This window comes from Varroa destructor, unplaced genomic scaffold, assembly GCF_002443255.2.
Source record: "Varroa destructor unplaced genomic scaffold, Vdes_3.0 BEIS01000001.1, whole genome shotgun sequence".
Classification (NCBI taxonomy): Eukaryota; Metazoa; Arthropoda; class Arachnida; order Mesostigmata; family Varroidae; genus Varroa; species Varroa destructor.
In genome coordinates this window covers 43239515-43259644 of record NW_019211454.1, presented here as the reverse complement: position 1 = coordinate 43259644, position 20130 = coordinate 43239515, and the positions used below count along the sequence as shown (strand labels likewise).

The 20130-nt window shown below is 47.1% G+C and overlaps 1 protein-coding gene across 7 annotated transcripts in view; it reads right to left on the bottom strand.

Annotated features, from left to right (window-relative positions):
• Positions 1–20130, bottom strand: part of LOC111255269 (irregular chiasm C-roughest protein-like) — a 165251-nt gene that overhangs the window by 106428 nt on the left and 38693 nt on the right. For 2 of the 7 annotated variants that reach the window (XM_086985753.1, XM_086985759.1), the window contains 3 exons: positions 12654–12800; positions 11924–12439; positions 3399–3521 (listed from right to left, as the gene is read on the bottom strand). The exons of 3 other annotated variants lie outside the window; for them this stretch is intronic. The gene's annotated coding sequence lies outside the window, so the exon portion shown is untranslated. The remainder of the gene's footprint in view (positions 1–3398; positions 3522–11923; positions 12440–12653; positions 12801–20130) is intronic. 2 more of the 7 variants (XM_086985772.1, XM_086985765.1) reach the window with 1 other exon arrangement.

Here is a 20130-nt window from a genome sequence, read left to right as displayed (position 1 = left end):
TAACAACAATACAACAACGTCATTCGCCTCCTATCAACCGAGTGTCGAAAGACCTAAGACAGGTCTTCAGTATAGAGAAGGTATTGAAACAAAAGCCACTATTGAGTGACTACCCGACGCAGCATTAGTAGCAGCAGAAGCATAATATAACGCACCTGGAGACGTTACCGTCACCGCCCATCGGCCATATCAGTCCTACCGTAGTTCTATCGGACGGTACCTGGCATCGCCATGTCTTCTAAAGCCGAGACCCTATCACTGACCCTGTGAGACTCTCTGCCTGACTACTACTTCTTTCTCCCTCTTATCTCTATAGAGCTATACCGTCTCCAGCAATTTTTGTATCTGTTCTTGGGCGGATATCTCACTAACAAACGGACAAACCCACCAAGGCAAATTATTGCCACCCGACTCCTCCCCCGCCCGGTATTTGCCCCCATTATTCTGGCCCCTTTATTTCGGTGTACACCTTCAATTGTTTCCATCCATGCACTCTCCAACCTGCACTAGTTGCAGCTTTTCTATCTCTGTTTTATCCATCAGCTTTCAGTGTGTCTAGTCCGTGTCTTTTTTGCTTCGTTTCGCCTCTTGATTGACGGGGAGACCAGAACCGTGCGTCGAATTCAAAGTGACCACATATACTCATGCGGCAGCAGCGGCCGCGCATGGCGGTGGGCCACATCATTGGCTGCTGCCACTTCATGTCTCTCTATCCCATAGCGCATCGCTTCACCGACGGACCCTTCCGTCGATAGCGGCACAGAGCAAAAGTCTTCGGGCCCTCTCTGTTTCCTGCTAAACCGCTTGGGTTGGAGCGAAGTGCGGTGACGCTAAAGGCCCGGCTACTGGCCGTTCGGCTTCAACTGCGCCTGGCTGAACCCCCCATGGCCGAGAGAATGGTGGTTGTCTACTGGGCCACCAAACAGGAGAGCGGCCAATGTTGCCCACTGATGCTCCCGTAAGGGGCGATCAACATTTGGCAGCCTATAGTTCGGCATCGAAAAATCCAACGAGCGATTTCTCCATCGAGCGGAGCGGACGCCCGACGCAATGAATGCCCCGAATCCTTCGTTGGAAGGCTTAACATGGAATTTATTGAATGCGATTTGACCGGGAGTGTACAAAACGCGCAAGCGGCGCACGTTTATACCGGCGTCATAACTACATATCGACTGTTAGCCCTGCTGGTGCTTCAGCTGTTCGGTAAGAGCAGGATAAACCAAAAGCAACGGATATAATACGTAGCTTCAATAAGGCATAATGGTGAACGTGATGTTACACCAAATCGTGGAAAGCGGGCTGCCTTTGTAGCTACCGAAGCTGTTGCTCATTATCCATTGATAGCGTGACCAGCTACACATTGCAGCATTAGCAGTAGCAGTAGCAGCAACAGCAGGAGCAGTGAACAGCCGCAGAGTCCAAAAGACTTTAATGAGAAAAAATGTTTTTATCTCTGCTAATATGTCCAACAAGTGCTCCTTCCTTCGTGTTTCGTTTGTTATATCTACACATTCACGCATAAACAGATAACCATTGTCTATTGGAAAGGGTTTGGAATATTTGCTGTTGATTCAACTTGAGGACGACCAGCAGAATTGGGAATTAAGTCTCGTTCCCCTTACTAACGCTGTTATCAAACATCCAGAGTAGATTTTCCGTACACACTAAAGTTGTTCGTGTACCTTCATATCGTACAGACAGGCATATAGGCAGACAAATCGAATACATCACACATTTTGATTGTGCCAGAATAATGGGTCAGTCGTTTCACAGCTCTGTATAACCAAAAGTTTCAACCACTAACAGAATAAGCTTGGCTCCACATACTAATTGCCATCTGTAGACGTTTCATACACAGATATATTTGCAATGCTAGATCGACTGACAACTGACCACCACCGAATGTGTAGACGTACATATGTATCATCTATATAACATCTTGTAGTCTCGACGACTCTGTCCGACTACCGACACTTGCGAACGGTCGCTAAGCTCAGAGCAGGCCCCAAGGGATAAACAAAACAGATCAATCAGCCAGGCGGGCAGACATCGCGTGCGCTGCCTGTATCCTGTGCAGGGAAACTGCTTGTGCGAATAGACTCCGTTGGTCTTGTGCCGCCTCATCGGGGCATCGTTCGGCCACTTCGAAGATTCAAACTGAGAGCGACAGCGGGATGGTTTCGGTTCAGCCAGACTCGACTTAGCCGACGTCCTCGCGATCTTTAAATATGTAGCGAGTGTCAGATAAGCTGAGGAACGAAGGAATTACTATAGAGCAGGCTTGAAAATGGTAGGCGGAAAATCGGCACAGCAACTGAGCGACTGGCCAAAACTAGCAGCCATATGAATGATCCTATTCGTGTTAACCTCGCATCCCTCTGTAGTAATAATCTATCTTATTCGTGACGCAGTGTATTATTAATTAAAGCAGTCTTCCTTGAGTGGCTCCCTCTAGGCTGCGCCGTTGGTTCGGTCCACGAAGCTGAAGGATTTCGAGACGGCGGGCCAACGAACGAAACGAGGGGACAGAGTGGGATGCAATAGGAACAACGTCGGCGCGAATTGCGTTACATCGGTTGTAAGTGGATACTGCCGGTGGTAACGGCAGCGGTACTCGAGTGTATTTGTGTGAGGGGACTCGGGGGCGACGGCGGGAACGAGGGTTTGGATACCCAAGCCGAAGAGATAGTGATATTGTGGTAGAAGTTGGGAGAGGAAATTTAATGTGCATCTCCCTGCTAGTCAACTTGCCTGCGTGCCTATGTACGAATGTGTGCGTATGAGCATCGTGTGGGCGTGTGCTTCAGTGTCAGTGTGCCAGTCGGTGAAACAGTGTAGAGTGCAGTTGGAGGGCAAGCTGGCTTATCGAGAGCGGGCTTGTCTGCTCGGTTCCCAGGGGGCAACGAGTACGGCCGGCTTCCAGAGCCTTAGGACTCGGCCTCGGTCTGATGGCTTGCCTCAAATTAAAACGAATACCGCTCGTTAATCAGGTGTAACTAGTTTTTTGCACAGTCTGTTTGCTGGCTTCGGAGCTGGGTGCGGTTGCTAGCCGGCCAATTTATTTTACCCTGCCTTACGCTACGCTCCTCTCCCGCAAATCCCATCATTCCTTTACAACGAACGAATTGACGCTGACGCGCACCCTGTTGACTAGGTAATCCTAGGTTGCTTGTAGTACCAGTAGTATCAATGACAGTTGTGGTACGGATTGCTGCTTATGATAGAGTGGAGCTTGGCAATGGTATCGTCAGCGACATCAGTAATAAGTTATCGAAATAAGTAATGTAGTCTGCGAATACGTTGACTATGGGGACAAAACCTATTGATGGTAATGTTTACCTGGACACAGAGGCAGAACTGATAAACCGAACGACAGTTACCAAGGGCTTAAATTTTACCTAAATGTTGAAGTTTGACGAGTTGAGAAACTTAGCTAGCTAGGTAGCGTAGAAGTCGACAGACATGTAGCTCAAGTGCTTCTGTCGCTGTGGCTGTATGTCCCGTTTCTGTGTGACATTCACCTGGAACAGAGAATAAAATCAAATTCTGATTTAACATGAATTTGTAAAGGATTTGAGACTTTGTTCACTGTAATTAGTACAGGCGATTCACAATCAAACCGTGGGCAGCATTTCGTGCTACTGCTGCATGTTGGGCGAAATGACGCTTGAATAAATCTACCATATGAGCTTGCTAGTAAGGGAATTTTCACCTTCACTTCATATCCTACCACTTTTGTGTTGTCGTCCTGGCGTCGCAAGTACGTTCGCGCTATCGGCGAAATCGACGGGTTGTCGACCTCGGTCTTTGTTTCCGTTATTCGACGTGCTTTTCGCTTATGGCATCTCCGAATAGGCCCAGCGCTTTGTACCTAGCGTAGTACTTTTGCTTTGATCAGCGACACCGTTATTGGTGCTTCACTAAATTTAGCTAGGTATGCACTGAATTTACGCCTACGGAACTGCATAGATGAAACAATTTCAAGATTATTTTTGTTCATGTTTACGAACATTATAGTGTAAATTATAACTAGCCAAAAACATAAGGGAAACTAGCGTATATATGATATTTACAGAACAACTTCTACCAACAGCTTAAAAGGATTTGTTTGTTTGTTTGTTTGTCTGTACAACATTAGATTTTCGTACTTTGGTATATTTCTCTCGCTTAAGTACGATTTCGAATTGTTACGTATTACTCCAATTTTCATGGTGATTTTATTTCCATAATTTTATTACACTAATCGTATCGGACCGGCTAATTCTGTCAGCACTGACAAACCAGAAAAAAAGCGACTTAGAGCCTTGAGTATCATAAAAAGAAACGGCAATTGAATGATCCACCTAACGACTGCTGTGTTTACCCTAAGCAGAGAGCGTGATGGGCATGACCAGTTTCTCTAGAAAAGGCAACTGCGCCTTAAAACTTCTAAAGGTTTAGCTACGTAAAACGAGGCGGTCGGCAGGGCGGCCGCAACGAACAGCGGCGGGAGTGCAATAGAGGATAGTAATGAAGGAGTTAGCTCTTACCTTGTTGTTGGCTGGTTCCAAAGAGGAAGAAGACTGCAGGAAATGGTTGGAATGAGTCGTGTAGTAGAACAAAAAACGACGGGGAAAATTGGGCGGGAAACGTTGAAAGAGATATTTTGCTCACCGGCCAGCAAAGGTGGCTGCAGGCGAAAACGGGATTTACAGAGGCCAAAAGAGAACACATGGATTACTCTACCACGCCCCAACTTTTTTCCACACTGTTGGCCTGTTTCCCCCTCGAACCTCTAATACCGCAGCGGATGATGCTATTGCGTCGCTCACCATTCCCCGCTGTCGTCGATCTAGCCTACCCTCGTTCGCGGAACCTCCGAACCTCTCTTCCCTCCTCGAACATCGCAATCCCATATCTCCCGGTTCTCGAGGCGCCTTATCCTCGGTCCGGGTCATCTTCTATATAGCTCCCAGGTCCATCCGCGGCAAACCCAACTGGTCGCTAAACTCGCCAGCTAGGCCCCCAAACCCTGCTATAGAGGCAAACGGGATAAGATGGAGGGGGACTGGTGTAGGCTTTGGGGGTGGTCGACCGACGCCAGACCATGTTGTCGAACGGAGCTTCCGCTATCGACTGGTTCCCACATCATGTACCGTTCTCGGCCTTTTTGTAAGGTGTATATAAAATCGCTCGAGCGACCAGCGGTGGCGGGATTATAGTTAAGATCTTTATTAAATGAACGGCAGTGCGTCACCGCTATACAATGCTATACGAACACAGACCAGTGCTCTTACCGGACCGCATTGCATGGCACCGTAATGCACCACAGTTTTCAGCGTACACATAAGCGGGTGTCACGAAGTAAGAGGTCTCCACACAGCATAAATTTTATTGAGGTGTTGGCGAAGTCCTATGGCGCAACGTGAGTCACCGAAGTACCGGAGGTGACTCCCATCAATATCACTGGATTGCCTTCCCGGATATTTGGACACGAAATTGTCGGTGCCACAGCCGGCGTAATCTTTGAGTCGACAACGGTTACAGCCGGCTTCCGCGGCAGATTTGTTAGGGAAGACCTTAGTTTACGGAAGCTCGGCACGCCTTCCGTCCCATGGGTAGCTCTCTAACAGCAGCTGACAGCAGACCAAGCAACGCTGTGACGCGCACAGCTGCATAAATTGGGAGGTTATAGTTCGACGTTCTCTCTCGCCTTCGTTCTCTCCTGTTGCCGGTCGCGGCATAACGGAGAAAAGGCATATCATGCTGAGCGATTCCGTCCACAGACAGAGGGGGACAGAGAAGTGCTCAATTAATTTTTCCCTATGGCCCTTGCGACGTCACGGATACTGAGCCGTTGCCACTCCGTGACATCCACACCTACGCTCAGAAAATCTCTGCACCCTACTAAATCCTGCCGGAACTGTAAGACTTTTCTACAGTTTTCCTTTGCCTTTTGGTAAGATGCTACGCATTTAGCGATGCTGGAAGCCATCGCCCGTGTTACGAACGGCTACCTTCGTTGGCAACGAGTTCGAAACGCCGAGGAGTAGTATTACATGCAATGCTCTCTCTGAATCATGAGAAAACTCCATCGATGACATTCCAGGATGGCGCGTAACCTCTGTCTAGGCTTTGTTGTGATGTCAGCAGATATCCGCGTAGTGAAGGAAATGACGAAGTTTTACAAGCTCGCAAGCAAGGTAGGCAGAGCGATAATGAGGGAGAGATGAGACGAGAAGAAGCGGCGGGTAAACGGGGAGCTAAGAGATAGCTTAGCCTCTTGAAAATCCCGGCCAATCAAATAGAGTGAAGCTTCTTACACCTCCTGGAAATCAGCTGACCTGATTGAGGGCTATCTTCTCTGCCTTTGCTGAGACAGCGCTAACTAGAGACTAAGTGAGCTTATTTTAGAATAATAGGCTTACTGAACTGGAGGTGCTTGCCGTTGGATTTAGAGCCGCTTGTAGAGTTGTGTGTATCGCTTACACAACTGAACGGACCAGGTTTGCGAGTTGAGTTGGTCGGATTTGTCCTTCTTCCTTCGGTGTCCACCTCGCGGTCTTTCTTTCGTGCTCCTGCCAAAATTGCCCTTCATGGGCAGCCGGCCGCTGCTTTCTCACAGCATAGCCGAGTAAACAGCTGGCGCACACTACTGTGAGTCTGCTTGTCGGAGGAAGCCGGAAACCAACCAGCGAAGCTGCTCTCGATGACCTGCGCTTTTAGAGAAAATGATATACAAGACTACTATGCCAATTCGGTAATAGATTGGCAGCCTAACCTTTGTCTAGCTTGTCCCCCTTCGGAAAAGACCGAACATAATGACCAAGACGAATCTTTTACATACACTGAAATTGCTGATAGCCTGAGTTGCTTGTGTGGTTATATCGATTTCTTCGAAAAAAACGTGTGATCTCCGCTTTTCGAATTTTGGTAATCCCCTTTTTTTTGCACCGTCATAAATAGCAACTCCCCACCGAAGCTTCAACTCCGAATAACCAAATCCGTTATCGTTGCAAGTCCTTCTGTGGTTGCCATCGTTACTGAATGGCGCATAACCCCGTCGGTTTGCTGCACAGCAGGAGTACTTCTTTATGGTAATATTAAAACCGGCAATTCGGCTAAACTATTAATGCGAACAACAGAAAGAAAAGGTGCGTGCGTGTGTTGGGATGTCAAAGTGATAACGGCCTGGCAATCAAGACGCTGCCTCCCTTCCTACTCTCGGTTTCTCGCAGGACGCAGGCCCTACGGCGCAGTCCTTCTCTCTACAGCTTTGATGCAATGTCACGTACACTAAGCAACTGCATTGCCAGCTTATAGATAGCGTTATTCTGTAACAAACGAGTTTTGCAGGAAGAAACAAGGGTACACATCGAGGACAAGATGATGTTTGTATTGGAATCGCCAAGTACGGAATCATTGACCTGATAGTCTTACTGCCACAGAATATACGTTTCGATAGAACACTCCCAGGCATTTTATGCTGTGTCGCGGTATAACTATCGCTACAACTTACCGATATTTTCCTATTTGCCTAAGCGATCCGGTGCAGCGCTCCCTTTTCGAAAACCCTGCATAGGTGTGATAGTTTTTTTCAAAGCTAAGTGTAAATACGGCTGTGCTTCTCGTGCTACAAACAATTAAACGTGGAAATGATGGCGACAAGTGGTTCCTGGAGCTGCACATACTAAGCGAGCGTTATCTAAAAAACAAGTAGTTTTCAATTATTGTCCCATACCAGCGTACCAAGTGTGACAGGTGTAGCAGAATAGCGCAATTAGCACTTGTAGGGTTACAGGCCTTTTACGGGATACACATAGTCGCAAAGCAACTGCTTCCATAAAACCTGCAAAAGTAGACTTAGCACGGATACAAGGCTATGTGACAATTTCCCTGCATGTGCATGTATTCGACCTATCTATCAAATTGTATATTTACAACATTCTCCACTATAGCAGCAATAAAACACCTATCAGTTATTTTTATTTTGATTTCCACCGTTAACAGAATGCACGTGCACCCCATAGGATTACATACGTAGGATTACATACGGAACGTTATGCAGGAAATGGCACAATTGCGTCCTATGAATGAAGTCACGACAAACGATTGGGTCACCGAAAAAACAACGTACTAACGAGCGGGCATTCATGTGGTTCGGCTAACAAAATCAAATGGGGCCAAGGCGAAGGGTGGGGCCAGCAGATACGGCATGCTGGACAAAATACTGTATCTAAATAACAAGCAATAGGGTATTGGCGGGGCGGCTTTAAGTGGCTGCTAAAGTGGGCTTAGCTGGTCCTACATAGAAACGTTGCAATCTTTATTGTAATGGTGATTTGACCAACACACAATTCTACGAGTAAAATAAGCTCAGGCAAGCCATTGTGCGCACCTTACGAACACGCTGACTCGCGCCATGTGTACATAGGCCTAAACAGGATCTCGAGTTGAGCGTCTGTCTATCTAGCTACCTTGCTATATGTTCAATAAAAAGAAAACTAATGTTGGTTATTTGCTTAGCGATGACTCACAACGGGTCAGGAATGGGGGATACCATGGAAGAGCTCGCAAAGCAAGTAAAGGAAGACATCCTGCAGTGTCCTGCCGATCGTTTCGGCATTCGTATCTAAAAGTTTCGGCCCTGTATATGTGTTCGATTTGTAGTATTTGAATTCTTCGCGAGCTATATCCTTGACGCTTATACGTGTGCGTGTTTCAAGCACGTAACAACACCACTAACAACGGATGAATATGCAGTTGGGTTCTCGTAGCTTTTCATTTATTCGTTGTGTGTATAATCAGTCGTTCAGTGAGTTCACGTGGGTACGCATATACTTGTATGCGTACGTGACGCGTGCGATGTGTTTGATTGGCGCTATCTTTGAGAGCGATTTGACGCTTTCTTTAGGGCTGTGTGATCCATAGTGTTTGCTTCTTAGCAATCCGATCTCATTAAGCAGCTGATTGCAACCTTCATCAATCGTATTGGTGTCGTTCAAGTAGCGGCAGAAACGACAATAACAACACCAGTAGCAAAGGGCAACAGAAGAAATAGTAGCGGTTGCGGCATCGGCGGCAAGAGCAAGGGGAACCTCGTCCAGTAGTGGGAAGAAAAGTGAAGCACCGACAAAAGGCTGGCCCCCGCCTTTGCCTATCGCCTCTCAGAGCTTCGAGGAGAAGACCTAGTCGAGCCGATCGACTGTATCGTCGCCAGCAGTTTCGGCAGTAGCAGCAAGCGAACAACGAGAAGACGAAGAAAACTGTGTATAGAACTGCGCGTGGCCTTCTGGCGGATTGCTACTTCTCTTTAGATGGAGGGATTAGAGTGCACGCCCGTTGCTTTTAGCCCTCTTATCGGTAGTAATAATAATAGTACAACAACTTCTTATATCAATGCCGTTCCTCAGCCTATTTCTCCACACCACTGTATCCGGCTTGTTTTGGGGCCTCTCTGTATTTGCGCGATTTTTCCGTACCGTCGCATAAGTTTCAGAGACGCCCTGACGATATCCATCCCACCAACTGCTTCGCTTCTCGTTCGTTTCCGCTGTCGGATGAGGATGCCTTCGCTTTTGTCGCTCGAAAAACGATGACAACGATATGTTTATTGATGTACAATGACTCCTCTCTCACGGTCGTCAAGGGCTATTGCCCCTCGTAGTCTCACGACGAAGGGAGAGGGGAAATAGAACGAATCGAACAAAATTGTTGTTAGAAAAACGGCGCTGCAGTGGCGAGAAAGCTGGATACAAACACCAGAAAAAGCAGTTAGTTTTCGGTCCGCCGATGGGATTCGTAACAGCCATACCGAACGTAAAACTCGACACATTTCGTTTCGGTCCTACAGCTGGCTGCGGCATCATAAGCTAACAAACATTGAAACTCACAGCGAAGCAATTGCGAATCTCAATGAACGAAGTGGTGTCGTTAGTCGTCATCTAAGGCAGGAGCAATAGCAGCGTCGGACTGGCCACCGGAAGTCATGATGAAGTCTGGCCTACACCAAAAAAAACGAGGGTAGGAAGGAAAGGAGGCGAAGAATAACCTGGGCATGAGGACTTCGAACGGGGGAAGACATCTGGGATTAGACCGATATCTCTGTGCTGGCTTAAAGAGGGCAAAGTGCGGGAAGCGGTAGGTACGGGTGCCCTGGTTGTCTTCGAGTGCCGCGCCATGTACCACATCTATTCTATGTATTGCTAGGGTAAATTCTAGCACAAGAGAAAAGAGCCATCTTTTAATCGCCCCTGTAAAGAAGGCCTAGCTTAAACCCAGGACAAGATATGATTCCTCGTCGGCACTGCAGCTGCTAAGGACTTGCATTGGGGCATTGGGAGTGCAACGGCCAGGCTACAACAGGAAAGTCAACTGAGTGTTGAGGTGGTACTTTTTACCACATGTACTACTACTGCTGTTGCTGCCGGAAGTTAAAGTGAGTAGATGGTGGTGCGTGGGAGTTGGGCAGCATTGACGAGTGAACCCTTCCTCCGGTCAGTCAGGTGGGTGGGGAGTGAATACGTATGGACAGTGGTCATTGGGAAGCCACGAACGGATGTGTACGACGGATGAGACCTCTTTGCTGTGTATTCGGCAGTTATCCCAAAAGGCAAAGCTCAATGTAACTTACGAAGCAAATCTTAAAAGTAGAACATCCGAAGACAACTATGCTTAAGTAGTCCACCGTTCTAGCAAGTAAGTACTCAAGGTTTGGGCGCTTTCCAAAGCAGAATAAGAGACCTTGCTTATTCATTAATGTGTGTGTATATGGGTGATAGATACAGGAGATGCTTCGTTGCCACTCCTGTTTGACATTTAGCCTGGATATAAGCACAACCTATCCATAGTTTTAATCTAAAACCTTATTTAAGCTTTGAGCTGTGAAGCATTTCCCTTATGATAGCTATTCAATTACGGTGCAAAGAAAAATTGTTTTGTAATTTTAACCTATCAAATATTAGAAGAGTATGACAAATGATGGCTTTCACAAAATGATTAGGGGCTAGAGATCTGTATACAACGACAGATTAGCAAGTAGTATTTATACAGTGACGATTGCTCGACGATAAATTACTTAAAATTTATTGAGAATGAATAAAGAATTATAGCTCAGTGTAGATGTTTGCAAGTTACTCAGTATCGTTTCGAGTTCAACTTGTGAGAGGCACGTACATTTTCAATATTTGCAGTCACGCACCTTCCGGATAGGAGAGGGATAAAATGTTAAATGTTGTTGGCCCAAATATGAATTGTTCAAGGGTTCCCTAACCCCTTGTTTGACAAATTCACTTGGTGGCTAAATCTCAAAAAAAACTAGATTATATCAAAATATCTGCTGATTATCTCCCTAAACGACAACATGAGTGCTTTGGAAGATTTCGCCAAAACAAACGGCCGTACAAGCTCAATACATGTCTAGATTCAGTGGTGTTTATTCCGTCTGACTGGTATATTGAGAGGTATGTTTTGGTTAAATTCAGGTTTACAGTTTATTTTTTAACGAAAACTGTTATAAAATATTTGTTCACAATTTATTATAGGAAATGTTTGTATTAGAATCTCATAGATATAAGTCATCTCTACTGACGTCAAAAAGGCCTCTTTTCTTTGCTGAGTCCGACTTCGACCTAACTGCATCAGTGCGCCACTAACTACCCGACCTAAAGTAACAATCAACAGAACGGTTTAACATAAATAATGAACCATTAGATATCACTATGTCGCAATTATCGCTTGCGCAGGCTCCGTCCGAACCTTTTATTTACCATTCAAGCACCTATATATATAATTAGGCTCCTGTCTGGTACATCTATAGTATAATAATAATAATAATAATAATAATAATAGAGATTGTAGTAATAGTGACGCAGCATAGAATATTTGAATGGGTCATAGAGAAAGAGGGCTAACGCAGTTCAATAAATGAATTAAGTTTACGTACTCGAATTAGATATACTCGCTGATAGCGCGTGTTGAGGCATACGAAAGAAGGTAGAGTGCGGTATCACTTAGCGGTTGTATCACTGCACGTCTCACAATGTGACCTTCGCACCCCGGTGTGGTCGGGCGACTCTGCCTTCGTCATGTAAATTTTCGTGTCACAATTCCAGTGCAATATGTGGAGACTGGACGAATGGACGTTAGGCAAAGGGTATTGTCCGGCTCTGGGCTATATCCCCTTCATCCATGATCCCCTAGTCCCTCCACGGGGTCGCGCAGCCGTCGGGCGACGATTGCCCTTTAAAGCTACAGCGATCAAACGGAGTGGCAATACTGGACGACCTCTTCGGTGGGCTCGCCAGTTTGTCACTCGTTACGCTGTCCGCGGTCAATTCGGGTCTAGCCTCCTCGCACCCTCGTATCATCGCGTATCTCGATGTACACTAATAGCACGATGTGCGACAATGACGGTCGTAAGCCCTTGCGGTGATCGAGATGGATTGAGAACTGCGAGAAGCTGGCAGAGGGTCAAATCCAATGAAGCACGCTTTATCCGACTGAACGAAATAATATACATCTATTCGGTATTCAGACAGTACCTACGCATGTATAAAATAATAAAATACAGATCAATTAATAACAATAGGACCACTAAAGCTACAAATAATACTACCACGTGAATATTATATGAAGTTATCAAGCAAACGAAAATAAAGTAAAAATAAAATTACTTGAGCTTCACCGGTTCAGCTAAACGTGGCCCCATCAAGCGACGATTCGTTGGTCACTGAGATCCTAATTCGACATCGACATCATTGGTCAACATTCATCTTCCAAAAGAAGCAGGGGGGCGGCAGAAGGGGCAGCAGCAACTTCAACTGAGAAACAAAGAAAACGAGTGCGACGATGAGCGAAGCTAGTAATACGAATTATGTGATGGTAGATGGCCAGTTGTGGACCTTGACGCATTATGCGGGATTACGAGTGACAGTGAGATGTCACGTCGGTACAGGCAATCGAAGGTATATGTAGTGCTATAGATATGTCTGTGGGAGGCACGATTCACGAGGTATTCACAGCTATGTAACCCTTTACGGGATGAGAAGATACCGGTGTTCGCTAGGAATCCTAATCGTTATGATATCTGCGCTTTCTACTTATCTATTTTTCTCTACGGCAGCAGAAACACGAAAAGAAACATCAAACTGACTGGTATTTAACTAATATGCATAATAGCGAAGATATATGTATTTAGTTATTTGGCATTCAACATATGGCCTCACATTTGATGGAAAGGATTACTTATTGAACCCTTGAGACACACATGATATCCTAAAGCGCAGGTAACGTCTTACTGCATAATAGAAAATAGGGTAGTTATCCAGATTGGCAATCGAGTAACGTATTTCACGTTTCGCAATAATGCTACCGACACGCTCAAGTGCCGACATTACACGTAAGTACATACACCTTAGCAACAAAACACGAATTGCTTATTTAGGTAGAAGTTCTGTATTATACCCGATGTTATAGACCTCTCATAGTGGTGAATGCATAGTGCGCATCATCCATGACGCAAGAAGAATTGTCCATTTTAAATGCAACATAATTGTGTATCTGTGCTCATTGAAGCAAAACACGTTTTTCTTTAGCTCGCACAGATGCATGGATCATTTATGGTAGCTGGCTTGTGTACTCTGATACTTTCTTCGTCGTTCGTTTGTCCATTTGCGTGGTTATTAATCCACACGTTTTTTAGTGGCCTATTATCCTACTGTGACAAGAGTTCGTTTGGTAGAATGGAAAAAATGGGTACGGGGCTTGTTTCTGTCTACTAACCATCGTGCAGCCAGTTAGCCAGCCAACAAATGCGTGAGTGATCGAGTCTTTACCTCCAGTCCATTGCATTAGCTTGCGTCTGACTACTTATATTTGCTATCTTAGGCTATTTCCTTTAGCGAGCTTTTCAGGGTATTCGCTCAACGTCTGGCGCTACTCTGGCTGGCGCTACCTCCACCATGCTCAGCTACTTGTTCTTTCCAAGCACTCATAGTCTTAAAGATGTCGAAGGACGAGGTACGGCGGAATGAGCAAGGGGCCAGGAGACCAATATGACAGCAGCGACAACGGTGGCTATGATGCGAAGCGATCAAAAAACAGTCTGTTGTCCCGTTTTACTCGCACGGTTCTTGCGCCGATACCCAAGCCTCCGGCCACCCTCGCCGTGTGATTCCAAAAGTTCCTTTTCTTTTCCTTTCTCTTGCCATCGCTTCATCCCATCCCATTGTTGCATTCTTTTTTGGATGGTCTTCCAAAAATGGACGTAAATGAGTCGAGAGAAAATCAAGCGCGTAGGCTGGGTGGTTTTTGCAGCCTTTGTGTCGGTAGGGACGCACACTATCGTATTGTAGCTTAGCACGCAGAAATAGAAAAAAAGCAGCACCAACCACAAACAACCTGGCCAGTAAAATCAGTCGACCAGCGGTCGACTGTGTGCGTACGTCGATCTCTCAGTGAAGCCGGAACGCTATTCTATTAGAGCCATTACCGTCCGCTGCCACGAGCAGGCTAATGCTAGCGATTCCAAGACTGCTATGTGTACGGTTTTGTTTGTCGCGTTCTGCGTTTGATGCGGCTCGCTCGTATGTGTTTAATAGTATAATCTACGCTAGGCTTGTACGACTGCAGCTGGTGCTACCAATGTGAGTTGGGTTGGGCTCGCACTGGAACCCTGCGTGGCCCGAATGCATTCATCCGGAGAACGCGATAGGGGAAGGGCCGTGGGGATCGGTCTTCTTACTGCAAGCCTACCGTCCACTTGGCTTGAGAGGCTCAAGGTAAACACCGGAATAAGGGCACCACTGAAAGCTGAGCCAAAGGCACAGGATGACACCTTCATGGGTGCCAGAGTTGCAATCTTTTTGCCGATACACCTCTTTTTCCTCGTACTACTACAGCTACTACTACTACTACCACCAGCGCTTGGCACTACTTGGCGATTGTGTACTGCGGCTCTATGGTTGCTGAGTCGTCGCCGCAACTCCCCGGCGCCTGCTACGGCAACGGACTCGCCGAAGAAGATCTCTGCGTAGTACACCCCAAGCGAAAATACGAGTAGAACCGCCAACACCCTATTCACCGTAAACTATCGTCTCCGCTTCGTTTCTCTACAGCTCTGGCGTCCTCCACCTGCCACGACGACAATGTCGACCAGAGAGGCATTTGCAACACCGCCCCTGTAGGCACTATGCCTTTGCCCTGCCCTGCCCGCGGTATCTTTGCCTTTGCATGTCTGCATGTGAATGTGTGTGAATCTCTGAGTATAGAAGGGCCCGTACGTTCTTGCGAATACCGGCGTTGTGCCCTCCTCATCTACGTTGTTAGCGCTGCTAGCGCGACTTGGCCAACCGATGGAGTGTAGCAGCTCCGCCAGCACTTCTCGCTGCACAGCTTACCCCTTAAGCAGTCTGTCAGGGTTGTAACGGCTGCTTCCGATGCTTGGATGTTCCGTCGACTCGCGGCTTACCTTCTGCTGCTGCTGCTGCCACTGTCGGTACGAAAACTTGCGTCCAAAAATTGCCACCGCTGATTGCTTGCCACGGCATCATCTCAATGCAGCGGTGGCATACTGCAGTCTCTGTCGCTGCTGCTGCTCGTCCTGCGTTCGCCCGCTATCAGCGGCCGTCTGAGGGATTTCGGCAACGAAGTGCAGTGGCGCCCAGTCGGCCGCTTGTTCACTCGCTCGCTTACTTGGTCGCCGACTCCCTCGTTGGACTCTACCAGGCCATTCGGGATGCCTGCTGGCAGCCATACGGCAACCACCAAGGCTCCCGGCTTTTCCTGCGCTCGACTCGCGCCAGATGTCCAGATGCACTCTTTTCCACACCCCGCTTCATCGCCTTCTTTTTCATGGGCGCGGTATTGCAGCAGCTTCTTTGCACAAGAAACTTCACCAGTACGTGCAGCACGTAGAATAGAATGTTTGCTGCCTCTATCTCCCGTTCTGCTGCTGTTGCGTGTTAGCTTTGCTGCTTTAACTCAGCTGGGTGCTGAGTTAAAGAAACAGCGAAAGGGACGAGAAAGCTTGTAAAGCCGAATTGAGTTAGTTTTTCTCTTCGCTGTAACAATGGGTAGCCTATCCACCAGTAGCTAAACCGGTTAATGTGGTATCGACTGCCTTGAGGTAGCCAAGTGGCGAGATTTTTGTTATTTGAATTTTTAGCTAAGTCGCCAGTAAGCCAGCTGGCAGGCGGTCCGATACAGGGTAATGGCGGCCGCAGACAATGACTTGGTCGTCGAGTTCTTGCGCCGGCGCAAAAACAGCGATAGCAATAGCGACCTGAATGCTTTTTCGTACCGTTTTTTTGCGGCTGAAAACATCGACAAGCCAGGCAAAAAAAGGGGTCTAAGTTACATCAAACCATAACAAGCGACTGTTGCTGGTCCTTCTTTTTGCATTGTTATCAATCTTAAGTACTGAATAGTTGAGCGGGAAGCGCGAAAATAACGCGATGATTTCCACGACCCCTATTTCGCTGCCGCCTGTTTACTTACTCCAGTAACTAGGCCATCATAAACTTGTTCTCACAATATTTATGGAGCATATTGTGAAATATGGTGGTTGGCAATGCTTCTTTGGCTGCCGCAGCTGTTATAGCTACTACTGCAGACGCTAAAGTAGCAGTGTCTCACCAACAACACGCAGTGCGTCAACGGGCTGTGCTCCACGAACAACTACCGCATTCTGACATATGGCTTTTTCCCGTCACCGTACTTCCGTCGTCATTACTAGATTTCCACGCCGCGCATTTGCATCTGCACTGTCGTTTTACGACCACTCTCATTCGAATACCCCGCCCAGTAGCTTCAATCACACAGCATCCATTGATAGTAGCACTAGTAATAGCAGCAGCGCGTTTGCTTTAATTTACCTACTCATCCACTCACAAATGGAAAAGATATGTAGCAAAGCTTAAAACTAAAAAAAAAAAACTAAGAAAATTAATAAGGAAAATTATAATTCAATTATTTTATACTGCTTCTTGTGTTCTCCCCTTCTATACTCTTTGTTTTGTCTTGTTTCCTTAATTTTCTTTTGTAGTTTTTTTGATTTAGTTCTTCTTTCTTTTTTATTGTCCAGTTGTATCCGTCACTATTTTCATTCCGACCACCTACCAACAGCATCCAGTAGACGACCGGGAGGGTTGACGGTCATAGGCCGACCGACCTCCAGCCGCAGACTTGGACGAAAGAACAACGACCAATCGCGCAGCAGCAGTCGTAATTTGTCAGCCGAATCGGAGCCGGCGGGAGGCAGACGGAGAACGGATCTAGCCAAGCCGAATCGTGACCGTCACCTCCCTAGTGGCCAAACGGGTCTAGGTAGCGGTGGCGGCTTGGGGGTAGACGAGCGAATACGGGACCTCGGTAGACCGGCAGGCAGGATGAGCGTGCGCGGTTTACGGGGGTAGGGGGCAATGTTTTCTGCGGCCCCACGGCGAAACCCTCCTGCATAGCCTGCATTGCCCCCTTCTCTGCTACTAAACCCGCCTTCCCCTCAGGGGTAATTTAGAAACCACGTCGTAAAAATAATAATCCCCTCTCACTCTTGACCCACCTCTACCGTACGATCATTCTCTCAAACGCCATTGGCGCCATTATCCCTCTTGGCAAACCGTTGCTGGCTCTGTAGCTCTCAAGCGACCGTCGCGGTCCCGCTGCTGCTACTGGTGCTGTTGCGACCTCTCGTCGACTTGCCCGTTTTCATCAATCCCATCACCCCCGTCGATGTTGTGTTCATCTGGCGTATCACGGTGCCACCCAGTGCTGCACTGTCACGTTCCTTTCTATCCTCCCCGTTGCACCTCTCTTCTCTAGACAGATCCAATCTGCGAAAGGTAACGTCTATTCGGCGCAGTCGCGTATGATAGTGCCATGCCATATGGGAGAGAACGTACGGACAAGGTACAAACGTATTGGCTACATGTACCATTGTGCTACGATGTTAGCCGTTAGCCGTAAAGATTGCTGATTACTCCCTCCCCTTGTATAAGTCCAGGGTACGTATGTGAGAAGGAGCTGGCCTGTAGAGATGATGGGGTACACAGGGATGAGGTATATGAAGGTGGTGCAGCAGCCAGTGGAGCTAAAGGGCGGGGGAAGAGATGAGGGAAACGGTTTAGATGATCCATTGGAACAACCGGTAATCAGCAATGCGTCTCATCAATATTTTGGTCAAAATGTACCAATTCAGGATAGAAAGAGAGAAGCGCGAGTCGCTAGCGGCTCGTTCTCGTCACGGTCGGAATCAACGTAGTGCAGAAAAATCGGCAGCGTTCAGCGTGCCCACAATGGATAGATCTTTTCCGACCCCTTCCACAGAGCCGCCTTCAAGCGACAGCTACCTCTGTATCCTACATTACTAACCTATATAGTTTAATCTAGATCAGAGTATATGCCCTGTGTTGCTATCTAACTCGTTTTTTCTTACGTGTTCTCTTTGTGGATCAATATCTGGCAAGTCTATGCCTTTGGGGTCAATCCGACCGTTCCGTCCTGGCGTGTTCATCATCAAAGTCATTTTCAAGCAGTTATGAAAGAAAACATCGCCAGAGAAAATTGCTCGGTTTCGGGCCAAGGAAAGAGATCTATGATATTTGTAAATGCGATTTTTTTTTATATCAGCCATACATATATATACATATATCTTCCTCCTGTACGTCTGTCTTACTGATAAGCATTGAAATGTAATTAAGCATTACTATAACGTCTATAAACAAGGATACATATACTTCATTTTACTTCCTGCGTGCTTTAAACCCGCATGCTTAAAACCTTGCATCATACATTTCATGGTACAAATATGACGAAGATTATCCACCGCCATTCATTCGAGAAGCTTCCGCCAACAGGTGATAATTTCTTGTCGACCAATAGTTGTAGCCCAAGTCTGTCTATTGTCGCCATGACTGACTGGTGTCTGTCGATTAGGTGTTTTACGTAGGTAGCATACGGTTTCCTACTTCACAGTCAATGCGACGCCATGCTGGTATAAAGTTGGATTCGATACGAGTTTGGTCCTTTAGGCCGCATCTGCTTACTGGTCTTTCTAGCGATACGGTGATGGTGGCAACAGCAGCGGCATCGTAGGTGAATAGACCGAAAAGCGTCGGCTGAGTTTTCAGCTGCTCGGCCTACCGAATGAGCCAATCCAGGAACCCAAAACTAACCCTAAGGTGAGTATGGTAGACGGCGACACCGAAAAGAAGGAAAAAGAAGAAGATGACGACGAAGGAATGTAGTCAGGTCAAGTCAGGGGAGGAGAAGGAAGCCCTTCGGAAAAGAGGAATGCTATTATCAGTACAGTCTGACGATGCCAGGCGCTAGGACCTCTCCGCATTCACTGACCCACCGCACCTCTCGCCCTCCAGGAAAAGCTTCCACTTTTTCCTGCTTAGTCTTCTGCCCCGTTCGTCCCTCGTCCCCTATATCACTACTAAACCTTTCTGTCTGCCGACTGAGCCAGATTTGAACTCGCGCGCATTTGCTGGAGAATGGGTACAATTTTAGCGCTAAGTACATTGTACCTTCATCAGCGCCACTTCCTTCATTGTGTCGAAGAGCAATTCAGGAATTTAAGGGAAGAAAAGTTCTTAGAGGAAGGTAGAACGTTGCTTGCTTTTCGTCTGGCTTAGGTTCTCGACCCCGTGGCAACGGCACGGCTGGCCGGCAATTTCTTGCTTTGTGACTGCCGCTACTGCTTTGTAGGGGCCACAGCTGGGAGGCGTTAAGAGTGTTTGTCGATGAACCTGTGAGAAAGGCCTTGTCTGTTAGAACTTGATCAGAGGGGGGGGGGGGCATAGCAAAAGGTTGGAACGAGGAAAAAGTGGTTGGGTGGGGATAACAAACGAACAATCCTCGAGGTTGCAAGGCTAAGGCCCCTACGAGAGAAAAGATGGCCCGGTTACAAGAAGTCAGGATCTCCATTTCCCTGTCGGTCAGTCCTTAGGCGATCTCCGATTGACCGTCGCCTTGCCAGGCTGATTGTTTTCTTTGAGTGAAAACTAAAGGCAACTAGAGACGGTTGCCTAGCTAATGTAGCCTCGACCCAGTCAGTTCTTACTCTAACCGACCAACTGTCAGTCAGCGGATCGTTGTTTTGCTCAAAAATTGCAAAAGATCGTGCGAACCATCGAAAAAAGGTCAGTT